Genomic DNA, 26,087 nt, shown 5'->3' with positions numbered 1-26,087 from the left:
AACTTATGTTGAGATAGGGTGAAGTTTTGTTGTTTGTCGTCTTCTGCCATGGATGGCATCTTTAAACTTTTTTACATTGGTGACCAAATGTGCCAAAGTGAAAGCAGATAAAGGTTTTACACATCTTATTTTGTTATGCATCAACAAAAAACTACATACTGGTGTGATAAAAAGGTATCAAGCAAAGGTACTGCTGAGATATGAACTCAGGATCTCCTGTTTACTAGACAGGCACTTTAACCAACTAAGCCACAGCACCACTTGCACTGCCTTACATATAATGACAACTTATATGTCTAAAGTATAATATTTTTTATTATTTTTATATATTTTTTTGATACTAGTATTTTATTAATTCTTTAAACAGTTGGAAACTTACAGTAAGTTATATAATGTTTTTTTCTCCTTTATTTTGTATATACAGGCCCTACATTCTTACAATATCTTGTTCCAGTCACTTGTTAATATGCTTTATTGTAATAGATATTATGGCGTTCTTATTAATGTAGTCATCCCTGGGAAATTAAAGTCAGTCTATTGTTGGTACTCATACAGTTAAAAAGTAATCGTGAAATGAAAACATGAGATCTCAATGATAGAATTATTGTTAACATTTTATCTGGAAGCTTGCTCAATAAATGGAAAGATTTATTTTTGCAATTGCTTTCCTAACACAATATTGTTTATGTTAAGTAACAAATAATCCATTATTTTCTATTGCTCCCCAAACTCGGATGACTAAATTGTCTATCAATTTATCTTGAGAAACTCACATTGTTACTGACTTTTGTTTAAACATTTCCTCTGACTGGACACCATATTGTTCCTGGAGATTGCTCAGACATGATGATTGGCAATTTCTGGAATTCTTTTCTAGTTACCTTGGCATCAATTTACTTCTACAGAATAACTGATATTAAAAAAGGGGAATATTGCATTTTTTTGTGTTTTCTGATTTGGACTGTATCTAGAAATGTGGTACATATTACTGAACATGTGAGAAAGGGTAAAGGCCGCTGAAGCATTCACATGTCTTTTTGTGATGAATTATCAACAAACTATGTTCTGAGTTGATAAAAATAAATGAAAGGCGCTGCTGATATTTGAACTCAGGATCTCCTGTTTACTAGACAGGCGCTTTAACCAACTAAGCCACAGCACCACATGATGCCCTAGAACTTCACAAAGAAAAATGATATATCTAAGATATGCTATTTGGTAACAATTTTTTATATTCTTATAACTATTGCTTCATCAATTTTTCAAACCGGTGGAAATTTAGAGTATAAATAGGAAGTTGTGTTCTCTCTTTTCATTCATGATTTACAGCACCTTCATTCTTAAAATATCTTGTCAAAGTAATTTTCTAATTTTTTTTAGCACTTTTATTGATTTCTCTGTAAGTAATGCTACATGGGAATAAATGTCAATTAATTTTTGATATTCAGAAAACAAAAACATGTAGTAAAATTAAGAACTCTGTTTTAAAAAGTCAGAATTATGGTTAGCATTCTTTATTGATGCTTTTTCAAGAGAAGTTTAGCTTTTCATCAAGAAGTATTTTCCTAACACAATTTTAAGGATGTTATGGAAATAAATATGGGTTAAATGTCAATGATTCTCTAGCTATGATGACTAAACTGACTCTCAAATTACTGTACCTTGGGAAACTTACTTTTTTACAGACATTTTAACACTTTCTGTGTTATTCTCTTTTAAATGTACTCTAAATTAATTTTGCAGTTTACCCAATATGATGAAGGCTATTTTGTAAAAATTCATCTATTTACCTTAACATAGGCATATTTCTACAAATTAACTTATGTTGAAATAGGGTGAAGTTTTGTTGTTTGTCGTCTTCTGACATGGATGGCATCTTTAAACTTTTTTACATTGGTGACTAAATGTGCCAAAGTGAAAGCAGATAAAGGTTTTACACATCTTATTTTGTTATGCATCAACAAAAAACTACATACTGGTGTGATAAAAAGGTATCAAGCAAAGGTACTGCTGAGATATGAACTCAGGATCTCCTGTTTACTAGACAGGCACTTTAACCAACTAAGCCACAGCACCACTTGCACTGCCTTACATATAATGACAACTTATATGTCTAAAGTATAATATTTTTTATTATTTTTATATTTTTTTTTGATACTAGTATTTTATTAATTCTTTAAACAGTTGGAAACTTACAGTAAGTTATATAATGCTTTTTTCTCCTTTATTTTGTATATACAGGCCCTACATTCTTACAATATCTTGTTCAAGTCACTTGTTAATATTCTTTATTGTAATAGATATTATGGCGTTCTTATTAATGTAGTCATCCCTGGGAAATTAAAGTCAGTCTATTGTTGGTACTCATACAGTTAAAAAGTAATCGTGAAATGAAAACATGAGATCTTAATGATAGAATTATTTTTAACATTTTATCTGGAAGCTTGCTCAATAAATGGAAAGATTTATTTTTGCAATTGCATTCCTAACACAATATTGTTTATGTTAAGTAACAAATAATCCATTATTTTCTATTGCTCCCCAAACTCTTATGACTAAATTGTCTATCAATTTATCTTGAGAAACTCACATTGTTACTGACTTTTGTTTAAACATTTCCTCTGACTGGACACCATATTGTTCCTGGAGATTGCTCAGACATGATGATTGGCAATTTCTGGAATTCTTTTCTAGTTACCTTGGCATCAATTTACTTCTGCAAAATAACTGATATTAAAAAAGGGGAATATTGCATTTTTTTGTGTTTTCTGATTTGGACTGTATCTAGAAATGTGGTACATATTACTGAACATGTGAGAAAGGGTAAAGGCTGCTGAAGCATTCACGTGTCTTTTTGTGATGAATTATCAACAAACTATGTTCTGAGTTGATGAAAATAAATGAAAGGCGCTGCTGAGATTTGTACTCAGGATCTCCTGTTTACTAGACAGGCACTTTAACCAACTAAGCTACAGCACCACATGATGCCGTAGAGCTTCACAAAGAAAAATGATATATCTAAGATATGCTATTTGGTAACAATTTTTGATATTCTTATAACTATTGCTTCATCAATTTTTCAAACCGGTGGAAATTTAGAGTATAAATAGGAAGTTGTGTTCTCTCTTTTCATTCATGATTTACAGCACCTTCATTCTTAAAATATCTTGTCAAAGTAATTTTCTAATTTTTTTAGCACTTTTATTGATTTCTCTGTAAGTAATGCTACATGGGAATAAATGTCAATTAATTTTTGATATTCAGAAAACAAAAACATTAAGTTAAATCTCTGTTAGAAATATGCCTATGTTAGCTTAATTGATGCTTTTTCAAGAAAGTTAGCTTCATCATATTGGGCCTAACAGCAAATTAATTTAGAGTAATTTAAAGAGAATAAACATGTAAAGTGTTAAAATGTCTTGCTAAAAAAGTAAGTTTCCCAAGGGTACAAGTAATTTGAGAGGAAATAAATATGGGTTAAATGTCAATGATTCTCTAGCTATGATGACTAAACTGACTCTCAAATTACTGTACCTTGGGAAACTTACTTTTTTACAGACATTTTAACACTTTCTGTGTTATTCTCTTTTAAATGTACTCTAAATTAATTTTGCAGTTTACCCAATATGATGAAGGCTATTTTGTAAAAATTCATCTATTTACCTTAACATAGGCATATTTCTACAAATTAACTTATGTTGAAATAGGGTGAAGTTTTGTTGTTTGTCGTCTTCTGACATGGATGGCATCTTTAAACTTTTTTACATTGGTGACCAAATGTGCCAAAGTGAAAGCAGATAAAGGTTTTACACATCTTATTTTGTTATGCATCAACAAAAAACTACATACTGGTGTGATAAAAAGGTATCAAGCAAAGGTACTGCTGAGATATGAACTCAGGATCTCCTGTTTACTAGACAGGCACTTTAACCAACTAAGCCACAGCACCACTTGCACTGCCTTACATATAATGACAACTTATATGTCTAAAGTATAATATTTTTTATTATTTTTATATATTTTTTTGATACTAGTATTTTATTAATTCTTTAAACAGTTGGAAACTTACAGTAAGTTATATAATGCTTTTTTCTCCTTTATTTTGTATATACAGGCCCTACATTCTTACAATATCTTGTTCAAGTCACTTTTTAATATGCTTTATTGTAATAGATATTATGGCGTTCTTATTAATGTAGTCATCCCTGGGAAATTAAAGTCAGTCTATTGTTGGTACTCATACAGTTAAAAAGTAATCGTGAAATGAAAACATGAGATCTTAATGATAGAATTATTTTTAACATTTTATCTGGAAGCTTGCTCAATAAATGGAAAGATTTATTTTTGCAATTGCATTCCTAACACAATATTGTTTATGTTAAGTAACAAATAATCCATTATTTTCTATTGCTCCCCAAACTCTTATGACTAAATTGTCTATCAATTTATCTTGAGAAACTCACATTGTTACTGACTTTTGTTAAAACATTTCCTCTGACTGGACACCATATTGTTCCTGGAGATTGCTCAGACATGATGATTGGCAATTTCTGGAATTCTTTTCTAGTTACCTTGGCATCAATTTACTTCTACAAAATAACTGATATTAAAAAAGGGGAATATTGCATTTTTTTGTGTTTTCTGATTTGGACTGTATCTAGAAATGTGGTACATATTACTGAACATGTGAGAAAGGGTAAAGGCTGCTGAAGCATTCACGTGTCTTTTTGTGATGAATTATCAACAAACTATGTTCTGAGTTGATGAAAATAAATGAAAGGCGCTGCTGAGATTTGAACTCAGGATCTCCTGTTTACTAGACAGGCGCTTTAACCAACTAAGCCACAGCACCACATGATGCCCTAGAGCTTCACAAAGAAAAATGATATATCTAAGATATGCTATTTGGTAACAATTTTTGATATTCTTATAACTATTGCTTCATCAATTTTTCAAACCGGTGGAAATTTAGAGTATAAATAGGAAGTTGTGTTCTCTCTTTTCATTCATGATTTACAGCACCTTCATTCTTAAAATATCTTGTCAAAGTAATTTTCTAATTTTTTTTAGCACTTTTATTGATTTCTCTGTAAGTAATGCTACATGGGAATAAATGTCAATTAATTTTTGATATTCAGATAACAAAAACATGTAGTAAAATTAAGAACTCTGTTTTAAAAAGTCAGAATTATGGTTAGCATTCTTTATTGATGCTTTTTCAAGAGAAGTTTAGCTTTTCATCAAGAAGTATTTTCCTAACACAATTTTAAGGATGTTATGGAAATAAATATGGGTTAAATGTCAATGATTCTCTAGCTATGATGACTAAACTGACTCTCAAATTACTGTACCTTGGGAAACTTACTTTTTTACAGACATTTTAACACTTTCTGTGTTATTCTCTTTTAAATGTACTCTAAATTAATTTTGCAGTTTACCCAATATGATGAAGGCTATTTTGTAAAAATTCATCTATTTACCTTAACATAGGCATATTTCTACAAATTAACTTATGTTGAAATAGGGTGAAGTTTTGTTGTTTGTCGTCTTCTGACATGGATGGCATCTTTAAACTTTTTTACATTGGTGACCAAATGTGCCAAAGTGAAAGCAGATAAAGGTTTTACACATCTTATTTTGTTATGCATCAACAAAAAACTACATACTGGTGTGATAAAAAGGTATCAAGCAAAGGTACTGCTGAGATATGAACTCAGGATCTCCTGTTTACTAGACAGGCACTTTAACCAACTAAGCCACAGCACCACTTGCACTGCCTTACATATAATAACAACTTATATGTCTAAAGTATAATATTTTTTATTATTTTTATATATTTTTTTGAAACTAGTATTTTATTAATTCTTTAAACAGTTGGAAACTTACCGTAAGTTATATAATGCTTTTTTCTCCTTTATTTTGTATATACAGGCCCTACATTCTTACAATGTTTGTTCAAGTCACTTGTTAATATGCTTTATTGTAATAGATATTATGGCGTTCTTATTAATGTAGTCATCCCTGGGAAATTAAAGTCAGTCTATTGTTGGTACTCATACAGTTAAAAAGTAATCGTGAAATGAAAACATGAGATCTCAATGATAGAATTATTGTTAACATTTTATCTAGAAGCTTGCTCAATAAATGGAAAGATTTATTTCTGGAATTGCTTTCCTAACACAATATTGTTTATGTTAAGTAACAAATAATCCATTATTTTCTATTGCTCCCTAAACTCTGATGACTAAATTGTCTATCAATTTATCTTGAGAAATTCACATTGTTACTGACTTTTGTTTAAACATTTCCTCTGACTGGACACCATATTGTTCCTGGAGATTGCTCAGACATGATGATTGGCAATTTCTGGAATTCTTTTCTAGTTACCTTGGCATCAATTTACTTCTACAAAATAACTGATATTAAAAAAGGGGAATATTGCATTTTTTGTGTTTTCTGGTTTGGACTGTATCTAGAAATGTGGTACATATTACTGAACATGTGAGAAAGGGTAAAGGCTGCTGAAGCATTCACATGTCTTTTTGTGATGAATTATCAACAAACTATGTTCTGAGTTGATGAAAATAAATGAAAGGCGCTGCTGAGATTTGAACTCAGGATCTCCTGTTTACTAAACAGGCACTTTAACCAACTAAGCCACAGCACCACATGATGCCATAGAGCTTCACAAAGAAAAATGATATATCTAAGATATGCTATTTGGTAACAATTTTTGATATTCTTATAACTATTGCTTCATCAATTTTTCAAACCGGTGGAAATTTAGAGTATAAATAGAAAGTTGTATTCTCTCTTTTCATTCATGATTTACAGCACCTTCATTCTTAAAATATCTTGTCAAAGTAATTTTCTAATTTTTTTAGCACTTTTATTGATTTCTCTGTAAGTAATGCTACATGGGAATAAATGTCAATTAATTTTTGATATTCAGAAAACAAAAACATGTAGTAAAATTAAGAACTCTGTTTTAAAAAGTCAGAATTATGGTTAGCATTCTTTATTGATGCTTTTTCAAGAGAAGTTTAGCTTTTCATCAAGAAGTATTTTCCTAACACAATTTTAAGGATGTTATGGAAATAAATATGGGTTAAATGTCAATGATTCTCTAGCTATGATGACTAAACTGACTCTCAAATTACTGTACCTTGGGAAACTTACTTTTTTACAGACATTTTAACACTTTCTGTGTTATTCTATTTTTAATGTACTCTAAATTAATCTTGCAGTTTACCCAATATGATGAAGGCTATTTTGTAAAAATTCATCTATTTACCTTAACATAGGCATATTTCTACAAATTAACTTATGTTGAAATAGGGTGAAGTTTTGTTGTTTGTCGTCTTCTGACATGGATGGCATCTTTAAACTTTTTTACATTGGTGACCAAATGTGCCAAAGTGAAAGCAGATAAAGGTTTTACACATCTTATTTTGTTATGCATCAACAAAAAACTACATACTGGTGTGATAAAAAGGTATCAAGCAAAGGTACTGCTGAGATATGAACTCAGGATCTCCTGTTTACTAGACAGGCACTTTAACCAACTAAGCCACAGCACCGCTTGCACTGCCTTACATATAATGACAAATTATATGTCTAAAGTATAATATTTTTTATTATTTTTATATATTTTTTTGAAACTAGTATTTTATTAATTCTTTAAACAGTTGGAAACTTACAGTAAGTTATATAATGCTTTTTTTCTCCTTTATTTTGTATATACAGGCCCTACATTCTTACAATGTTTGTTCAAGTCACTTGTTTATATGCTTTATTGTAATAGATATTATGGCGTTCTTATTAATGTAGTCATCCCTGGGAAATTAAAGTCAGTCTATTGTTGGTACTCATACAGTTAAAAAGTAATCGTGAAATGAAAACATGAGATCTCAATGATAGAATTATTGTTAACATTTTATCTAGAAGCTTGCTCAATAAATGGAAAGATTTATTTCTGGAATTGCTTTCCTAACACAATATTGTTTATGTTAAGTAACAAATAATCCATTATTTTCTATTGCTCCCTAAACTCTGATGACTAAATTGTCTATCAATTTATCTTGAGAAATTCACATTGTTACTGACTTTTGTTTAAATATTTCCTCTGACTGGACACCATATTGTTCCTGGAGATTGCTCAGACATGATGAATGGCAATTTCTGGAATTATTTTCTAGTTACCTTGGCATCAATTTACTTCTACAAAATAACTGATATTAAAAAAGGGGAATATTGCATTTTTTGTGTTTTCTGATTTGGACTGTATCTAGAAATGTGATACATATTACTGAACATGTGAGAAAGGGTAAAGGCTGCTGAAGCATTCACATGTCTTTTTGTGATGAATTATCAACAAACTATGTTCTGAGTTGATGAAAATAAATGAAAAGCGCTGCTGAGATTTGAACTCAGGATCTCCTGTTTACTAAACAGGCGCTTTAACCAACTAAGCCACAGCACCACATGATGCCATAGAGCTTCACAAAGAAAAATTATATATCTAAGATATGCTATTTGGTAACAATTTTTGATATTCTTATAACTATTGCTTCATCAATTTTTCAAACCGGTGGAAATTTAGAGTATAAATAAAAAGTTGTGTTCTCTCTTTTCATTCATGATTTACAGCACCTTCATTCTTAAAATATCTTGTCAAAGTAATTTTCTAATTTTTTTTAGCACTTTTATTGATTTCTCTGTAAGTAATGCTACATGGGAATAAATGTCAATTAATTTTTGATATTCAGAAAACAAAAACATGTAGTAAAATTAAGAACTCTGTTTTAAAAAGTCAGAATTATGGTTAGCATTCTTTATTGATGCTTTTTCAAGAGAAGTTTAGCTTTTCATCAAGAAGTATTTTCCTAACACAATTTTAAGGATGTTATGGAAATAAATATGGGTTAAATGTCAATGATTCTCTAGCTATGATGACTAAACTGACTCTCAAATTACTGTACCTTGGGAAACTTACTTTTTTACAGACATTTTAACACTTTCTGTGTTATTCTCTTTTTAATGTACTCTAAATTAATTTTGCAGTTTACCCAATATGATGAAGGCTATTTTGTAAAAATTCATCTATTTACCTTAACATAGGCATATTTCTACAAATTAACTTATGTTGAAATAGGGTGAAGTTTTGTTGTTTGTCGTCTTCTGACATGGATGGCATCTTTAAACTTTTTTACATTGGTGACCAAATGTGCCAAAGTTAAAGCAGATAAAGGTTTTACACATCTTATTTTGTTATGCATCAACAAAAAACTACATACTGGTGTGATAAAAAGGTATCAAGCAAAGGTACTGCTGAGATATGAACTCAGGATCTCCTGTTTACTAGACAGGCACTTTAAACAACTAAACCACAGCACCACTTGCACTGCCTTACATATAATGACAAATTATATGTCTAAAGTATAATATTTTTTATTATTTTTATATATATTTTTGATACTAGTATTTTATTAATTCTTTAAACAGTTGGAAACTTACAGTAAGTTATATAATGCTTTTTTCTCCTTTATTTTGTATATACAGGCCCTACATTCTTACAATATCTTGTTCAAGTCACTTGTTAATATGCTTTATTGTAATAGATATTATGGCGTTCTTATTAATGTAGTCATCCCTGGGAAATTAAAGTCAGTCTATTGTTGGTACTCATACAGTTAAAAAGTAATCGTGAAATGAAAACATGAGATCTTAATGATAGAATTATTGTTAACATTTTATCTGGAAGCTTGCTCAATAAATGGAAAGATTTATTTTTGCAATTGCTTTCCTAACACAATATTGTTTATGTTAAGTAACAAATAATCCATTATTTTCTATTGCTCCCTAAACTCTGATGACAAAATTGTCTATCAATTTATCTTGAGAAACTCACATTGTTACTGACTTTTGTTTAAACATTTCCTCTGACTGGACACCATATTGTTCCTGGAGATTGCTCAGACATGATGATTGGCAATTTCTGGAATTCTTTTCTAGTTACCTTGGCATCAATTTACTTCTACAAAATAACTGATATTAAAAAAGGGGAATATTGCATTTTTTTGTGTTTTCTGATTTGGACTGTATCTAGAAATGTGGTACATATTACTGAACATGTGAGAAAGGGTAAAGGCTGCTGAAGCATTCACGTGTCTTTTTGTGATGAATTATCAACAAACTATGGTCTGAGTTGATGAAAATAAATGAAAGGCGCTGCTGAGATTTGAACTCAGGATCTCCTGTTTACTAGACAGGTGCTTTAACCAACTAAGCCACAGCACCACATGATGCCCTAGAGCTTCACAAAGAAAAATGATATATCTAAGATATGCTATTTGGTAACAATTTTTGATATTCTTATAACTATTGCTTCATCAATTTTTCAAACCGGTGGAAATTTAGAGTATAAATAGAAAGTTGTGTTCTCTCTTTTCATTATTGATTTACAGCACCTTCATTCTTAAAATATCTTGTCAAAGTAATTTTCTAATTTTTTTTAGTACTTTTATTGATTTCTCTGTAAGTAATGCTACATGGGAATAAATGTCAATTAATTTTTGATATTCAGAAAACAAAAACATGTAGTAAAATTAAGAACTCTGTTTTAAAAAGTCAGAATTATGGTTAGCATTCTTTATTGATGCTTTTTCAAGAGAAGTTTAGCTTTTCATCAAGAAGTATTTTCCTAACACAATTTTAAGGATGTTATGGAAATAAATATGAGTTAAATGTCAATGATTCTCTAGCTATGATGTCTAAACTGACTCTCAAATTACTGTACCTTGGGAAACTTACTTTTTTACAGACATTTTAACACTTTCTGTGTTATTCTCTTTTTAATGTACTCTAAATTAATTTTGCAGTTTACCCAATATGATGAAGGCTATTTTGTAAAAATTAATCTATTTACCTTAACATAGGCATATTTCTACAAATTAACTTATGTTGAAATAGGGTGAAGTTTTGTTGTTTGTCGTCTTCTGACATGGATGGCATCTTTAAACTTTTTTACATTGGTGACCAAATGTGCCAAAGTGAAAGCAGATAAAGGTTTTACACATCTTATTTTGTTATGCATCAACAAAAAACTACATACTGGTGTGATAAAAAGGTATCAAGCAAAGGTACTGCTGAGATATGAACTCAGGATCTCCTGTTTACTAGACAGGCACTTTAACCAACTAAGCCACAGCACCACTTGCACTGCCTTACTTATAATGACAAATTATATGTCTAAAGTATAATATTTTTTATTATTTTTATATATTTTTTTGATACTAGTATTTTATTAATTCTTTTAACAGTTGGAAACTTACAGTAAGTTATATAATGCTTTTTTCTCCTTTATTTTGTATATACAGGCCCTACATTCTTACAATATCTTGTTCAAGTCACTTGTTAATATGCTTTATTGTAATAGATATTATGGCGTTCTTATTAATGTAGTCATCCCTGGGAAATTAAAGTCAGTCTATTGTTGGTACTCATACAGTTAAAAAGTAATCGTGAAATGAAAACATGAGATCTCAATGATAGAATTATTGTTAACATTTTATCTGGAAGCTTGCTCAATAAATGGAAATATTTATTTTTGCAATTGCTTTCCTAACACAATATTGTTTATGTTAAGTAACAAATAATCCATTATTTTCTATTGCTCCCTAAACTCTGATGACAAAATTGTCTATCAATTTATCTTGAGAAACTCACATTGTTACTGACTTTTGTTTAAACATTTCCTCTGACTGGACACCATATTGTTCCTGGAGATTGCTCAGACATGATGATTGGCAATTTCTGGAATTCTTTTCTAGTTACCTTGGCATCAATTTACTTCTACAAAATAACTGATATTAAAAAAGGGGAATATTGCATTTTTTTGTGTTTTCTGATTTGGACTGTATCTAGAAATGTGGTACATATTACTGAACATGTGAGAAAGGGTAAAGGCTGCTGAAGCATTCATGTGTCTTTTTGTGATGAATTATCAACAAACTATGTTCTGAGTTGATGAAAATAAATGAAAGGCGCTGCTGAGATTTGAACTCAGGATCTCCTGTTTACTAGACAGGCGCTTTAACCAACTAAGCCACAGCACCACATACTGCCCTAGAGCTTCACAAATAAAAATTATATATCTAAGATATGCTATTTGGAAACAATTTTTGATATTCTTATAACTATTGCTTCATCAATTTTTCAAACCGGTGGAAATTTAGAGTATAAATAGAAAGTTGTGTTCTCTCTTTTCATTCATAATTTACAGCACCTTCATTCTTAAAATAACTTGTCAAAGTAATTTTCTAATTTTTTTTTAGCACTTTTATTGATTTCTCTGTAAGTAATGCTACATGGGAATAATGTCAATTAATTTTTGATATTCAGAAAACAAAAACATGTAGTAAAATTAAGAACTCTGTTTTAAAAAGTCAGAATTATGGTTAGCATTCTTTATTGATGCTTTTTCAAGAGAAGTTTAGCTTTTCATCAAGAAGTATTTTCCTAACACAATTTTAAGGATGTTATGGAAATAAATATGGGTTAAATGTCAATGATTCTCTAGCTATGATGACTAAACTGACTCTCAAATTACTGTACCTTGGGAAACTTACTTTTTTACAGACATTTTAACACTTTCTGTGTTATTCTCTTTTTAATGTACTCTAAATTAATTTTGCAGTTTACCCAATATGATGAAGGCTATTTTGTAAAAATTAATCTATTTACCTTAACATAGGCATATTTCTACAAATTAACTTATGTTGAAATAGGGTGAAGTTTTGTTGTTTGTCGTCTTCTGACATGGATGGCATCTTTAAACTTTTTTACATTGGTGACCAAATGTGCCAAAGTGAAAGCAGATAAAGGTTTTACACATCTTATTTTGTTATGCATCAACAAAAAACTACATACTGGTGTGATAAAAAGGTATCAAGCAAAGGTACTGCTGAGATATGAACTCAGGATCTCCTGTTTACTAGACAGGCACTTTAACCAACTAAGCCACAGCACCGCTTGCACTGCCTTACATATAATGACAAATTATATGTCTAAAGTATAATATTTTTTATTATTTTTATATATTTTTTTGAAACTAGTATTTTATTAATTCTTTAAACAGTTGGAAACTTACAGTAAGTTATATAATGCTTTTTTTCTCCTTTATTTTGTATATACAGGCCCTACATTCTTACAATGTTTGTTCAAGTCACTTGTTTATATGCTTTATTGTAATAGATATTATGGCGTTCTTATTAATGTAGTCATCCCTGGGAAATTAAAGTCAGTCTATTGTTGGTACTCATACAGTTAAAAAGTAATCGTGAAATGAAAACATGAGATCTCAATGATAGAATTATTGTTAACATTTTATCTGGAAGCTTGCTCAATAAATGGAAATATTTATTTTTGCAATTGCTTTCCTAACACAATATTGTTTATGTTAAGTAACAAATAATCCATTATTTTCTATTGCTCCCTAAACTCTGATGACAAAATTGTCTATCAATTTATCTTGAGAAACTCACATTGTTACTGACTTTTGTTTAAACATTTCCTCTGACTGGACACCATATTGTTCCTGGAGATTGCTCAGACATGATGATTGGCAATTTCTGGAATTCTTTTCTAGTTACCTTGGCATCAATTTACTTCTACAAAATAACTGATATTAAAAAAGGGGAATATTGCATTTTTTTGTGTTTTCTGATTTGGACTGTATCTAGAAATGTGGTACATATTACTGAACATGTGAGAAAGGGTAAAGGCTGCTGAAGCATTCACATGTCTTTTTGTGATGAATTATCAACAAACTATGTTCTGAGTTGATGAAAATAAATGAAAGGCGCTGCTGAGATTTGAACTCAGGATCTCCTGTTTACTAGACAGGCGCTTTAACCAACTAAGCCACAGCACCACATGATGCCCTAGAGCTTCACAAAAAAAAATGATATATCTAAGATATGCTATTTGGTAACAATTTTTGATATTCTTATAACTATTGCTTTATCAATTTTTCAAACCGGTGGATATTTAGAGTATAAATAGAAAGTTGGGTTCTCTCTTTTCATTCATGATTTACAGCACCTTCATTCTTAAAATATCTTGTCAAAGTAATTTTCTAATTTTTTTTAGCACTTTTATTGATTTCTCTGTAAGTAATGCTACATGGGAATAAATGTCAATTAATTTTTGATATTCAGAAAACAAAAACATGTAGTAAAATTAAGAACTCTGTTTTAAAAAGTCAGAATTATGGTTAGCATTCTTTATTGATGCTTTTTCAAGAGAAGTTTAGCTTTTCATCAAGAAGTATTTTCCTAACACAATTTTAAGGATGTTATGGAAATAAATATGGGTTAAATGTCAATGATTCTCTAGCTATGATGACTAAACTGACTCTCAAATTACTGTACCTTGGGAAACTTACTTTTTTACAGACATTTTAACACTTTCTGTGTTATTCTCTTTTTAATGTACTCTAAATTAATTTTGCAGTTTACCCAATATGATGAAGGCTTTTTTGTAAAAATTAATCTATTTACCTTAACATAGGCATATTTCTACAAATTAACTTATGTTGAAATAGGGTGAAGTTTTGTTGTTTGTCGTCTTCTGACATGGATGGCATCTTTAAACTTTTTTACATTGGTGACCAAATGTGCCAAAGTGAAAGCAGATAAAGGTTTTACACATCTTATTTTGTTATGCATCAACAAAAAACTACATACTAGTGTGATAAAAAGGTATCAAGCAAAGGTACTGCTGAGATATGAACTCAGGATCTCCTGTTTACTAGACAGGCACTTTAACCAACTAAGCCACAGCACCACTTGCACTGCCTTACATATAATGACAAATTATATGTCTAAAGTATAATATTTTTTATTATTTTTATATATTTTTTTGAAACTAGTATTTTATTAATTCTTTAAACAGTTGGAAACTTACAGTAAGTTATATAATGCTTTTTTCTCCTTTATTTTGTATATACAGGCCCTACATTCTTACAATATCTTGTTCAAGTCACTTGTTAATATGCTTTATTGTAATAGATATTATGGCGTTCTTATTAATGTAGTCATCCCTGGGAAATTAAAGTCAGTCTATTGTTGGTACTCATACAGTTAAAAAGTAATCGTGAAATGAAAACATGAGATCTCAATGATAGAATTATTGTTAACATTTTATCTGGAAGCTTGCTCAATAAATGGAAAGATTTATTTCTGGAAATGCTTTCCTAACACAATATTGTTTATGTTAAGTAACAAATAATCCATTATTTTCTATTGCTCCCTAAACTCTGATGACTAAATTGTCTATCAATTTATCTTGAGAAACTCACATTGTTACTGACTTTTGTTTAAACATTTCCTCTGACTGGACACCATATTGTTCCTGGAGATTGCTCAGACATGATGATTGGCAATTTCTGGAATTCTTTTCTAGTTACCTTGGCATCAATTTACTTCTACAAAATAACTGATATTAAAAAAGGGGAATATTGCATTTTTTTGTGTTTTCTGATTTGGACTGTATCTAGAAATGTGGTACATATTACTGAACATGTGAGAAAGGGTAAAGGCTGCTGAAGCATTCACATGTCTTTTTGTGATGAATTATCAACAAACTATGATCTGAGTTGATGAAAATAAATGAAAGGCGCTGCTGAGATTTGAACTCAGGATCTCCTGTTTACTAGACAGGCGCTTTAACCAACTAAGCCACAGCACCACATACTGCCTTAGAGCTTCACAAAGAAAAATTATATATCTAAGATATGCTATTTGGTAACAATTTTTGATATTCTTATAACTATTGCTTTATCAATTTTTCAAACCGGTGGAAATTTAGAGTATAAATAGAAAGTTGTGTTCTCTGTTTTCATTCATGATTTACAGCACCTTCATTCTTAAAATATCTTGTCAAAGTAATTTTCTAATTTTTTTAGTACTTTTATTGATTTCTCTGTAAGTAATGCTACATGGGAATAATGTCAATTAATTTTTGATATTCAGAAAACAAAAACATGTAGTAAAATTAAGAACTCTGTTTTAAAAAGTCAGAATTATGGTTAGCATTCTTTATTGATTCTTTTTCAAGAGAAGTTTAGCTATTCATCAAGAAGTATTTTCCTAACACAATTTTAAGGATGTTATGGAAATAAATATGGGTTAAATGTCAATGATTCTCTAGCTATGATGACTAAACTGACTCTCAAATTACTGTACCTTGGGAAACTTACTTTTTTACAGACATTTTAACACTTTCTGTGTTATTCTCTTTTTAATGTACTCTAAATTAATTTTGCAGTTTACCCAATATGATGAAGGCTATTTTGTAAAAATTCATCTATTTACCTTAACATAGGCATATTTCTACAAATTAACTTATGTTGAAATAGGGTGAAGTTTTGTTGTTTGTCGTCTTCTGACATGGATGGCATCTTTAAACTTTTTTACATTGGTGACCAAATGTGCCAAAGTGAAAGCAGATAAAGGTTTTACACATCTTATTTTGTTATGCATCAACAAAAAACTACATACTGGTGTGATAAAAAGGTATCAAGCAAAGGTACTGCTGAGATATGAACTCAGGATCTCCTGTTTACTAGACAGGCACTTTAACCAACTAAGCCACAGCACCACTTGCACTGCCTTACATATAATGACAAATTATATGTCTAAAGTATAATGTTTTTTATTATTTTTAGATATTTTTTTGAAACTAGTATTTTATTAATTCTTTAAACAGTTGGAAACTTACAGTAAGTTATATAATGCTTTTTTCTCCTTTATTTTGTATATACAGGCCCTACATTCTTACAATGTTTGTTCAAGTCACTTGTTAATATGCTTTATTGTAATAGATATTATGGCGTTCTTATTAATGTAGTCATCCCTGGGAAATTAAAGTCAGTCTATTGTTGGTACTCATACAGTTAAAAAGTAATCGTGAAATGAAAACATGAGATCTCAATGCTAGAATTATTGTTAACATTTTATCTGGAAGCTTGCTCGATAAATGGAAAGATTTATTTCTGGAATTGCTTTCCTAACACAATATTGTTTATGTTAAGTAACAAATAATCCATTATTTTCTATTGCTCCCTAAACTCTGATGACTAAATTGTCTACAAAAAGAGAAGAGATCGTCCTGCACTGCCGTAGACAGTATGTAAATAAGTATCAAAGTGTTTATGTAGAGACCAACAATAGAGAATTAGTCAAATGGAAAAGATCCTTGGTATCGAAAAGTAACACTGTTGGCGGTGCACCCCGGAGGAAAATATGACAATTTAATCACAGAAAAGGTTATCCCAAGGGAAAGGATTTGGGATAAAGAAGTTTACCTCTTTGTGGGGGCACTCATTTGAAATATTTCGTATTTATTGTTTAATATTTAGCTTTTAATAGGTCATTTAAAAAATTATGTATAGATAATTGCAAATCACCCTTAAGGAAGAGCTATATAAAACAGCATATGGTGAGGAAAAAAGTGTATTCATCAATAATTTAGTGAGAAAAATTCCTATTATGTTATATTACCTCGGGTGAAAATATCAAAAAAGATCGAAACATACCCGGTATAAACTTCGTTGATCATATGTGGTTGTGTCCCATGTACTCCTGTAAGGAAAACATTAACCTAGAAGGAGGAAAAGGTAACACATCCCAGAAGGCGCTTTGACCGCAGTTCTCCTGGTTTAAACAGTTCCTATCGCAATTTATAATATAATTTTGCGTTTAATCTTAGCAACTGTGGTTATTCTATTGCCACATACTTCAATTGCTGTAGAAGGGAAATCCTAATAATTTGAATATCAGTTTTGAAATATCAGGTATTCACCTTCCAGGTCAGCCGGTCATACCAACAATTTGAAGGACGTACCATAATTCCTGCTCTCAAATTACTGGAACCATATGGTAGGTCAGAAGTGACACCCGCCACTTCAAAAACAGAACTATGTATAACATATAATAAGCGACCATAAATTGCAATAACCATGTACCCTAGATCACAAACAGTTGTTCCTAAATTAGTTCATACACTGGTATTATGAGATCTAGGTCAACTTAAAGCACACTTAATAGGATAGTAAATATTACCTAATTTGTAGATATCACAGTTCTGAGACAAACAATGGCAATCAAAACAAGTTAATACAAGGCAAAGTAAGGACCCCGTTCCATTGCTCCTGGTAACATCTACTGCCTTCCCATGTGCGCATTAAAACACAGTGAATGGGAGGTGAGAGTATTGACCGGGACGGTACCGGGTAGAAGAAAGAAAGGGTGTTTCTGCTGTCGTGCGCTCTAATGCTCTGGAGTCCTGGTGATAATTATATCATTGCAGGGCTACAGGCATAATCGCAGCACGATGAGAGAACACTGAAAATACCTTAGTGATTCTCAATATGGTTCCAATGTGTGGCAATTATATATGTCAAGTTGGTATTGTAGACCGGGCAACGAATCAGCAAAACCGGGTGATTGGCTCTTGCTACCACACGTGCATAGGGAAACTGTCCTAAACAGAAGTCTTTAATGATGTAGAATTAGTTCTTGATATTACAACAGTCACTGTCTCCCCATATATATCTGCATCTACTGGAGCAACATATATGTTGGGGCTCCGGCGGGTAGTGAATCCCCGCGTATCAGGTATCCGATTTCTGCTCTGCTGAATTCTTTGCAGTGAGTGGCTGATAGTCTAATATAAATATATAGTGTTACCCGCAAAGAATGTATAGAATTTAAACAGAGCAGTGTCCGTGCTGTGGCTGCAGCAATCTTCCATGTAGCAAGTCTTCATGTATCTCTTACCAATACCCGTTAATTTGCTTGTGGAGACGGAATAGCTGGTATATAGTTGGACAGTTTGACAGAACAGTGTCCGCGCTGCGGCTGCAGTGAGTGGCGTCTCCCACGTAGCGGGTCTCTAAGTAGTTATGTCAGGTAGCCGGTAATTACATGAAGTGACGAGGTTGCTAGGCTGCGATGAGTTGGAAAAAGCAGTGTCTATGCTGCGGCTGCAGCAGGCAGCGTCTCCCTCGTGTCAAGTGTTCGTGTGTCTGTAGTAGATAGCCAGTAATTTATGTCAAATGACAGAATAGCTTGGTCTGAACGTACGTTTCACCCTCCTAGGGGCTTGATCACCAGATGCCTGCTTGGTGTAAAGGTACGTCTACTTTTAAACCTGGGCCAACCAATCGTACATGAGATTTATGATGAATGACGTGTCAAAAGACCAATAAGGGATGGTGACTGAACCAGGTGTGGTAGACAGGTAAATAGCACTGATGGTCACCAGGTGAGTAGCAGTTAAGCAATTATTTACAATTCTAATTGATTGCCTAATAGACATATCCTGATACTACTCTGGTGCAGAGAAAAACATCAGAGATGAGAAATAAATAGATAGGAGCTAATTAGTAGTACATGGAGAAAAAGACAGGGGTTGGAATCCTAAAATGAAAAATAATAAAATGAAAAATAATGATAATAGATAGTAAAAAATAATAAATAAAATAAAATAAAAAATATATAATAAAAAATATATAATAAAAAAATATAAATGATAAATAAAAATAAATAATAAAATATAAATAATAATAAAAATAAACAAATGATTTTGAAGAGATATTTATGTATATGTACATATATAAAGAGGACCTTCCACTTTCAGTGCAATAATTAATTAAATGCAATAAGATAATGTAGATATAAATGTTACCCAGGTTAAATTAACAAATTATTTTATAATGTGGATCTCAAGTGGATTAACAATAAAAAGAGATTATAGGGAGTAAATGGTATAGAAACATGAATTTAAACAAGTGTACTCAAAGGAGAATTGGAAAAAGGGAAAGAAAAAGTAATTAATATCCAAATTAATTTATTCTAATTTTCAAATCAATTTACATAATGTGAGATCAGTGTACTGTAAGTTATGTAATCGAAAAAAGGGATAACCTAATTGGGTACCAAAGTATAATGGATGGTAACATGTAAATTCCCATGGGACTACTGATTGATGATATGAGGGGAATGGATAAGAATGTCACCTAAACCATAAGATCTGAGGGAAAGAAAACTATCATACTGGTACAAAGAAGGGGAAAGATTCAGGTAGTCAGAAAGGCCGTGTAATTAATATTTTCATTAAGCCCTTTGGGTGAAATAGTACCAAGTTTAAAAATCCATTGGCTTTCCCTCCTAAGGAGTTCTTTCTGTATATCACCACCCCTGATCCCTAGATGGACCTGTTCCAATCCAAAGACTCGCAGACATTCCGTAGAGTCCTGGTGTACCATAGAAAAATGTCTAGCCACTGTTGAAAGTGGCTTGAATGCTTTCCGATCCCGGTCAGCATTTCTGATCGTGCCTATGTGTTCCAGGATGCGTTGCTTAAGCATCCTGGAGGTCATGCCCACATAGTAGATCTGGCATGTACATGTGATGCAATAAATAACATTCTTGGTCCTGCAATTGAAGAAATCTGTTATGGGGTGCTCCACTCCAAATTTATCCTTTATCATTATTTGTTGTTGAATGTGTTTGCAGGCCTTGCAGGTACCACAAGGAAAACTACCACGTACAGATGGTTTTCTTGGGGGTCTGTCCTCAAAGTGGCTCTTCACCAGTTTATCCTTCAAACTCGGTGAGCGTCTCCAACTCATGGAAACTCTATCCTTTAGAGTTGTCTATCAATTTATCTTGAGAAACTCACATTGTTACTGACTTTTGTTTAAACATTTCCTCTGACTGGACACCATATTGTTCCTGGAGATTGCTCAGACATGATGATTGGCAATTTCTGGAATTCTTTTCTAGTTACCTTGGCATCAATTTACTTCTACAAAATAACTGATATTAAAAAAGGGGAATATTGCATTTTTTTGTGTTTTCTGATTTGGACTGTATCTAGAAATGTGGTACATATTACTGAACATGTGAGAAAGGGTAAAGGCTGCTGAAGCATTCACATGTCTTTTTGTGATGAATTATCAACAAACTATGTTCTGAGTTGATGAAAATAAATGAAAGGCGCTGCTGAGATTTGAACTCAGGATCTCCTGTTTACTAGACAGGCGCTTTAACCAACTAAGCCACAGCACCACATGATGCCCTGGAGCTTCACAAAGAAAAATGATATATCTAAGATATGCTATTTGGTAACAATTTTTGATATTCTTATAACTATTGCTTTATCAATTTTTCAAACCGGTGGATATTTAGAGTATAAATCGAAAGTTGGGTTCTCTCTTTTCATTCATGATTTACAGCACCTTCATTCTTAAAATATCTTGTCAAAGTAATTTTCTAATTTTTTTTAGCACTTTTATTGATTTCTCTGTAAGTAATGCTACATGGGAATAAATGTCAATTAATTTTTGATATTCAGAAAACAAAAACATGTAGTAAAATTAAGAACTCTGTTTTAAAAAGTCAGAATTATGGTTAGCATTCTTTATTGATGCTTTTTCAAGAGAAGTTTAGCTTTTCATCAAGAAGTATTTTCCTAACACAATTTTAAGGATGTTATGGAAATAAATATGGGTTAAATGTCAATGATTCTCTAGCTATGATGACTAAACTGACTCTCAAATTACGGTACCTTGGGAAACTTACTTTTTTACAGACATTTTAACACTTTCTGTGTTATTCTCTTTTTAATGTACTCTAAATTAATTTTGCAGTTTACCCAATATGATGAAGGCTATTTTGTAAAAATTAATCTATTTACCTTAACATAGGCATATTTCTACAAATTAACTTATGCTGAAATAGGGTGAAGTTTTGTTGTTTGTCGTCTTCTGACATGGATGGCATCTTTAAACTTTTTTACATTGGTGACCAAATGTGCCAAAGTGAAAGCAGATAAAGGTTTTACACATCTTATTTTGTTATGCATCAACAAAAAACTACATACTAGTGTGATAAAAAGGTATCAAGCAAATGTACTGCTGAGATATGAACTCAGGATCTCCTGTTTACTAGACAGGCACTTTAACCAACTAAGCCACAGCACCACTTGCACTGCCTTACATATAATGACAAATTATATGTCTAAAGTATAATATTTTTTATTATTTTTATATATTTTTTTGAAACTAGTATTTTATTAATTCTTTAAACAGTTGGAAACTTACAGTAAGTTATATAATGCTTTTTTCTCCTTTATTTTGTATATACAGGCCCTACATTCTTACAATATCTTGTTCAAGTCACTTGTTAATATGCTTTATTGTAATAGATATTATGGCGTTCTTATTAATGTAGTCATCCCTGGGAAATTAAAGTCAGTCTATTGTTGGTACTCATACAGTTAAAAAGTAATCGTGAAATGAAAACATGAGATCTCAATGCTAGAATTATTGTTAACATTTTATCTGGAAGCTTGCTCAATAAATGGAAAGATTTATTTCTGGAATTGCTTTCCTAACACAATATTGTTTATGTTAAGTAACAAATAATCCATTATTTTCTATTGCTCCCTAAACTCTGATGACTAAATTGTCTATCAATTTATCTTGAGAAACTCACATTGTTACTGACTTTTGTTTAAACATTTCCTCTGACTGGACACCATATTGTTCCTGGAGATTGCTCAGACATGATGATTGGCAATTTCTGGAATTCTTTTCTAGTTACCTTGGCATCAATTTACTTCTACAAAATAACTGATATTAAAAAAGGGGAATATTGCATTTTTTTGTGTTTTTTGATTTGGACTGTATCTAGAAATGTGGTACATATTACTGAACATGTGAGAAAGGGTAAAGACTGCTGAAGCATTCACATGTCTTTTTGTGATGAATTATCAACAAACTATGTTCTGAGTTGATGAAAATAAATGAAAGGCGCTGCTGAGATTTGAACTCAGGATCTCCTGTTTACTAGACAGGCGCTTTAACCAACTAAGCCACAGCACCACATGGTGCCCTGGAGCTTCACAAAGAAAAATGATATAACTAAGATATGCTATTTGGTAACAATTTTTGATATTCTTATAACTATTGCTTTATCAATTTTTCAAACCGGTGGATATTTAGAGTATAAATAGAAAGTTGGGTTCTCTCTTTTCATTCATGATTTACAGCACCTTCATTCTTAAAATATCTTGTCAAAGTAATTTTCTAATTTTTTTTTAGCACTTTTATTGATTTCTCTGTAAGTAATGCTACATGGGAATAAATGTCAATTAATTTTTGATATTCAGAAAACAAAAACATGTAGTAAAATTAAGAACTCTGTTTTAAAAAGTCAGAATTATGGTTAGCATTCTTTATTGATGCTTTTTCAAGAGAAGTTTAGCTTTTCATCAAGAAGTATTTTCCTAACACAATTTTAAGGATGTTATGGAAATAAATATGGGTTAAATGTCAATGATTCTCTAGCTATGATGACTAAACTGACTCTCAAATTACGGTACCTTGGGAAACTTACTTTTTTACAGACATTTTAACACTTTCTGTGTTATTCTCTTTTTAATGTACTCTAAATTAATTTTGCAGTTTACCCAATATGATGAAGGCTATTTTGTAAAAATTAATCTATTTACCTTAACATAGGCATATTTCTACAAATTAACTTATGCTGAAATAGGGTGAAGTTTTGTTGTTTGTCGTCTTCTGACATGGATGGCATCTTTAAACTTTTTTACATTGGTGACCAAATGTGCCAAAGTGAAAGCAGATAAAGGTTTTACACATCTTATTTTGTTATGCATCAACAAAAAACTACATACTAGTGTGATAAAAAGGTATCAAGCAAAGGTACTGCTGAGATATGAACTCAGGATCTCCTGTTTACTAGACAGGCACTTTAACCAACTAAGCCACAGCACCACTTGCACTGCCTTACATATAATGACAAATTATATGTCTAAAGTATAATATTTTTTATTATTTTTATATATATTTTTGAAACTAGTATTTTATTAATTCTTTAAACAGTTGGAAACTTACAGTAAGTTATATAATGCTTTTTTCTCCTTTATTTTGTATATACAGGCCCTACAGATGTAGCCAACTTTATCTTGACTGTTTCTCCGCCGAGACGGGCGTTTAGCCACGCTAAGGCGATAGCTGAGTTTAATCACAGGCAGGCGCGTTGAGACGATCTAGATACTCATCATGCATTACACATCTCCACCACTGTGTGGCTAATGCTCCACTAATCCAGTACTTTCGATCGTACAGTATAGCGGCGGATTGATCTACAGCTCTGGCAATACTGTAGGCGTAACGGGAAGCGGTGGAAAAAGTATGGAGTACAGTACTGTATGTGTATGGAGACGCAACTACAGTAATTGTGTAAAAGGAAGAATGTACAGTACAATGTATAAACACCGTGCTTTTAAAATATATGAGCGTCTGAGTTCGCTAATGCATAATGGGAATGGAGGACTAGCAGGAGGCGGAGGAAAACACCGTGCTTTACAAATGCGAGCGTCCGAGTCCTCTAAGGCATAAACCAACAGCAATGGGGCGAGGGCCGGGCGCTGTTTGCAGTACTTTCACACATGAAATTAGAAATCTCTCATGAGGCGTCGTGGGCTAGGGGTGAAGGCTCCCACCTCCCTCACTGGGGGTCCAGGGTTCGAGACATGATGTGCTTTCTTTCTTTTTTTTTTTTTTTTTTTTCTGTAATAATGCACTGTATTATTTTATTTACATTGTAAGACAGTCAATGGAAGGATGCACACAGGTTTCACATAAATCAAAGTACATCTGCAGGAGCGATTCTTTACGCTAAATGCACCCAAACAGCGTGAATGAAATGAGTGTATTCTGGCGCTACCAACTAAGCAAAACAGTACTGTAGATCTTCAGCGTTTGTGCATTGCACAGGACCTGAATTTCCTCCCTGTGCAGGCCCCCAGGGGGGAAGGGCGATGGGGGTAGGGGGGAGACGATGGAAAATACTGTGCCTTTGAAATGCAATTACATGAGCGTCCGAGTACACTACGGCATACTGTAAACCAACACCAATGGGAAGGAAGTGCCAACCTTATTTTTAATGTGTTCCCGTGACATTCACTTTAACATTTTTTTTTTTCTCTCCAATACAGTACATCCAATGGAAGGATGCACACAGGTTTCACATAAATCAAAGTACATCTGCAGGAGCGATTCTTTACGCTAAATGCAACCTACAGTACGGTACTGTAAGTGAGCAAAATAGTACTACAGTGGGCGTTTGTGTATTGCACATGACCTGCATTCCCTCCCTGTCTACTGCATGATCTGTGCAGGCTCCCATGGGGGAAGGGCAACAGGCTAGCAGGAGGCGGAGGAAAACACCGTGCTTTACAAATGCGAGCGTCCGAGTCCTCTAAGGCATAAACCAACAGCAATGGGGCGAGGGCCGGGCGCTGTTTGCAGTACTTTCACACATGAAATTAGAAATCTCTCATGAGGCGTCGTGGGCTAGGGGTGAAGGCTCCCACCTCCCTCACTGGGGGTCCAGGGTTCGAGACATGATGTGCTTTCTTTCTTTTTTTTTTTTTTCTGTAATAATGCACTGTATTATTTTATTTACATTGTAAGACAGTCAATGGAAGGATGCACACAGGTTTCACATAAATCAAAGTACATCTGCAGGAGCGATTCTTTACGCTAAATGCACCCAAACAGCGTGAATGAAATGAGTGTATTCTGGCGCTACCAACTAAGCAAAACAGTACTGTAGATCTTCAGCGTTTGTGCATTGCACAGGACCTGAATTTCCTCCCTGTGCAGGCCCCCAGGGGGGAAGGGCGATGGGGGTAGGGGGGAGACGATGGAAAATACTGTGCCTTTGAAATGCAATTACATGAGCGTCCGAGTACACTACGGCATACTGTAAACCAACACCAATGGGAAGGAAGTGCCAACCTTATTTTTAATGTGTTCCCGTGACATTCACTTTAACATTTTTTTTTTTCTCTCCAATACAGTACATCCAATGGAAGGATGCACACAGGTTTCACATAAATCAAAGTACATCTGCAGGAGCGATTCTTTACGCTAAATGCAACCTACAGTACGGTACTGTAAGTGAGCAAAATAGTACTACAGTGGG

General features: G+C 32.3%; 22 non-coding genes across 22 annotated transcripts; all 22 read right to left on the bottom strand.

Annotated features, from left to right (window-relative positions):
* Window positions 1-185: 185 nt before the first annotated feature.
* On the bottom strand, window positions 186-259 carry TRNAT-AGU (transfer RNA threonine (anticodon AGU)). Its single transcript has one exon. It is a non-coding gene; the product is annotated as a tRNA-Thr (tRNA).
* An 829-nt stretch (window positions 260-1,088) lies between these two features.
* On the bottom strand, window positions 1,089-1,162 carry TRNAT-AGU (transfer RNA threonine (anticodon AGU)). Its single transcript has one exon. It is a non-coding gene; the product is annotated as a tRNA-Thr (tRNA).
* An 840-nt stretch (window positions 1,163-2,002) lies between these two features.
* On the bottom strand, window positions 2,003-2,076 carry TRNAT-AGU (transfer RNA threonine (anticodon AGU)). Its single transcript has one exon. It is a non-coding gene; the product is annotated as a tRNA-Thr (tRNA).
* Window positions 2,077-2,905: 829 nt separating this feature from the next.
* On the bottom strand, window positions 2,906-2,979 carry TRNAT-AGU (transfer RNA threonine (anticodon AGU)). The gene has a single exon. It is a non-coding gene; the product is annotated as a tRNA-Thr (tRNA).
* Window positions 2,980-3,875: 896 nt separating this feature from the next.
* On the bottom strand, window positions 3,876-3,949 carry TRNAT-AGU (transfer RNA threonine (anticodon AGU)). The gene has a single exon. It is a non-coding gene; the product is annotated as a tRNA-Thr (tRNA).
* An 829-nt stretch (window positions 3,950-4,778) lies between these two features.
* Window positions 4,779-4,852, bottom strand: TRNAT-AGU (transfer RNA threonine (anticodon AGU)). Its single transcript has one exon. It is a non-coding gene; the product is annotated as a tRNA-Thr (tRNA).
* An 840-nt stretch (window positions 4,853-5,692) lies between these two features.
* Window positions 5,693-5,766, bottom strand: TRNAT-AGU (transfer RNA threonine (anticodon AGU)). Its single transcript has one exon. It is a non-coding gene; the product is annotated as a tRNA-Thr (tRNA).
* An 827-nt stretch (window positions 5,767-6,593) lies between these two features.
* TRNAT-AGU (transfer RNA threonine (anticodon AGU)) lies at window positions 6,594-6,667 on the bottom strand. The gene has a single exon. It is a non-coding gene; the product is annotated as a tRNA-Thr (tRNA).
* An 839-nt stretch (window positions 6,668-7,506) lies between these two features.
* TRNAT-AGU (transfer RNA threonine (anticodon AGU)) lies at window positions 7,507-7,580 on the bottom strand. Its single transcript has one exon. It is a non-coding gene; the product is annotated as a tRNA-Thr (tRNA).
* An 828-nt stretch (window positions 7,581-8,408) lies between these two features.
* On the bottom strand, window positions 8,409-8,482 carry TRNAT-AGU (transfer RNA threonine (anticodon AGU)). The gene has a single exon. It is a non-coding gene; the product is annotated as a tRNA-Thr (tRNA).
* A 1,743-nt stretch (window positions 8,483-10,225) lies between these two features.
* Window positions 10,226-10,299, bottom strand: TRNAT-AGU (transfer RNA threonine (anticodon AGU)). The gene has a single exon. It is a non-coding gene; the product is annotated as a tRNA-Thr (tRNA).
* An 840-nt stretch (window positions 10,300-11,139) lies between these two features.
* Window positions 11,140-11,213, bottom strand: TRNAT-AGU (transfer RNA threonine (anticodon AGU)). The gene has a single exon. It is a non-coding gene; the product is annotated as a tRNA-Thr (tRNA).
* An 829-nt stretch (window positions 11,214-12,042) lies between these two features.
* On the bottom strand, window positions 12,043-12,116 carry TRNAT-AGU (transfer RNA threonine (anticodon AGU)). Its single transcript has one exon. It is a non-coding gene; the product is annotated as a tRNA-Thr (tRNA).
* An 840-nt stretch (window positions 12,117-12,956) lies between these two features.
* On the bottom strand, window positions 12,957-13,030 carry TRNAT-AGU (transfer RNA threonine (anticodon AGU)). Its single transcript has one exon. It is a non-coding gene; the product is annotated as a tRNA-Thr (tRNA).
* An 829-nt stretch (window positions 13,031-13,859) lies between these two features.
* Window positions 13,860-13,933, bottom strand: TRNAT-AGU (transfer RNA threonine (anticodon AGU)). Its single transcript has one exon. It is a non-coding gene; the product is annotated as a tRNA-Thr (tRNA).
* An 840-nt stretch (window positions 13,934-14,773) lies between these two features.
* TRNAT-AGU (transfer RNA threonine (anticodon AGU)) lies at window positions 14,774-14,847 on the bottom strand. The gene has a single exon. It is a non-coding gene; the product is annotated as a tRNA-Thr (tRNA).
* Window positions 14,848-15,676: 829 nt separating this feature from the next.
* Window positions 15,677-15,750, bottom strand: TRNAT-AGU (transfer RNA threonine (anticodon AGU)). Its single transcript has one exon. It is a non-coding gene; the product is annotated as a tRNA-Thr (tRNA).
* An 838-nt stretch (window positions 15,751-16,588) lies between these two features.
* On the bottom strand, window positions 16,589-16,662 carry TRNAT-AGU (transfer RNA threonine (anticodon AGU)). Its single transcript has one exon. It is a non-coding gene; the product is annotated as a tRNA-Thr (tRNA).
* Window positions 16,663-21,063: 4,401 nt separating this feature from the next.
* On the bottom strand, window positions 21,064-21,137 carry TRNAT-AGU (transfer RNA threonine (anticodon AGU)). The gene has a single exon. It is a non-coding gene; the product is annotated as a tRNA-Thr (tRNA).
* An 840-nt stretch (window positions 21,138-21,977) lies between these two features.
* TRNAT-AGU (transfer RNA threonine (anticodon AGU)) lies at window positions 21,978-22,051 on the bottom strand. Its single transcript has one exon. It is a non-coding gene; the product is annotated as a tRNA-Thr (tRNA).
* An 829-nt stretch (window positions 22,052-22,880) lies between these two features.
* On the bottom strand, window positions 22,881-22,954 carry TRNAT-AGU (transfer RNA threonine (anticodon AGU)). Its single transcript has one exon. It is a non-coding gene; the product is annotated as a tRNA-Thr (tRNA).
* An 841-nt stretch (window positions 22,955-23,795) lies between these two features.
* TRNAT-AGU (transfer RNA threonine (anticodon AGU)) lies at window positions 23,796-23,869 on the bottom strand. Its single transcript has one exon. It is a non-coding gene; the product is annotated as a tRNA-Thr (tRNA).
* Window positions 23,870-26,087: the final 2,218 nt, after the last annotated feature.

This window comes from Pseudophryne corroboree, chromosome 11 (genome assembly GCF_028390025.1).
Source record: "Pseudophryne corroboree isolate aPseCor3 chromosome 11, aPseCor3.hap2, whole genome shotgun sequence".
Lineage (NCBI taxonomy): Eukaryota > Metazoa > Chordata > Amphibia > Anura > Myobatrachidae > Pseudophryne > Pseudophryne corroboree.
Note: the sequence above shows the minus strand (reverse complement) of the source record. Positions and strands in the feature narration are given on the sequence as shown.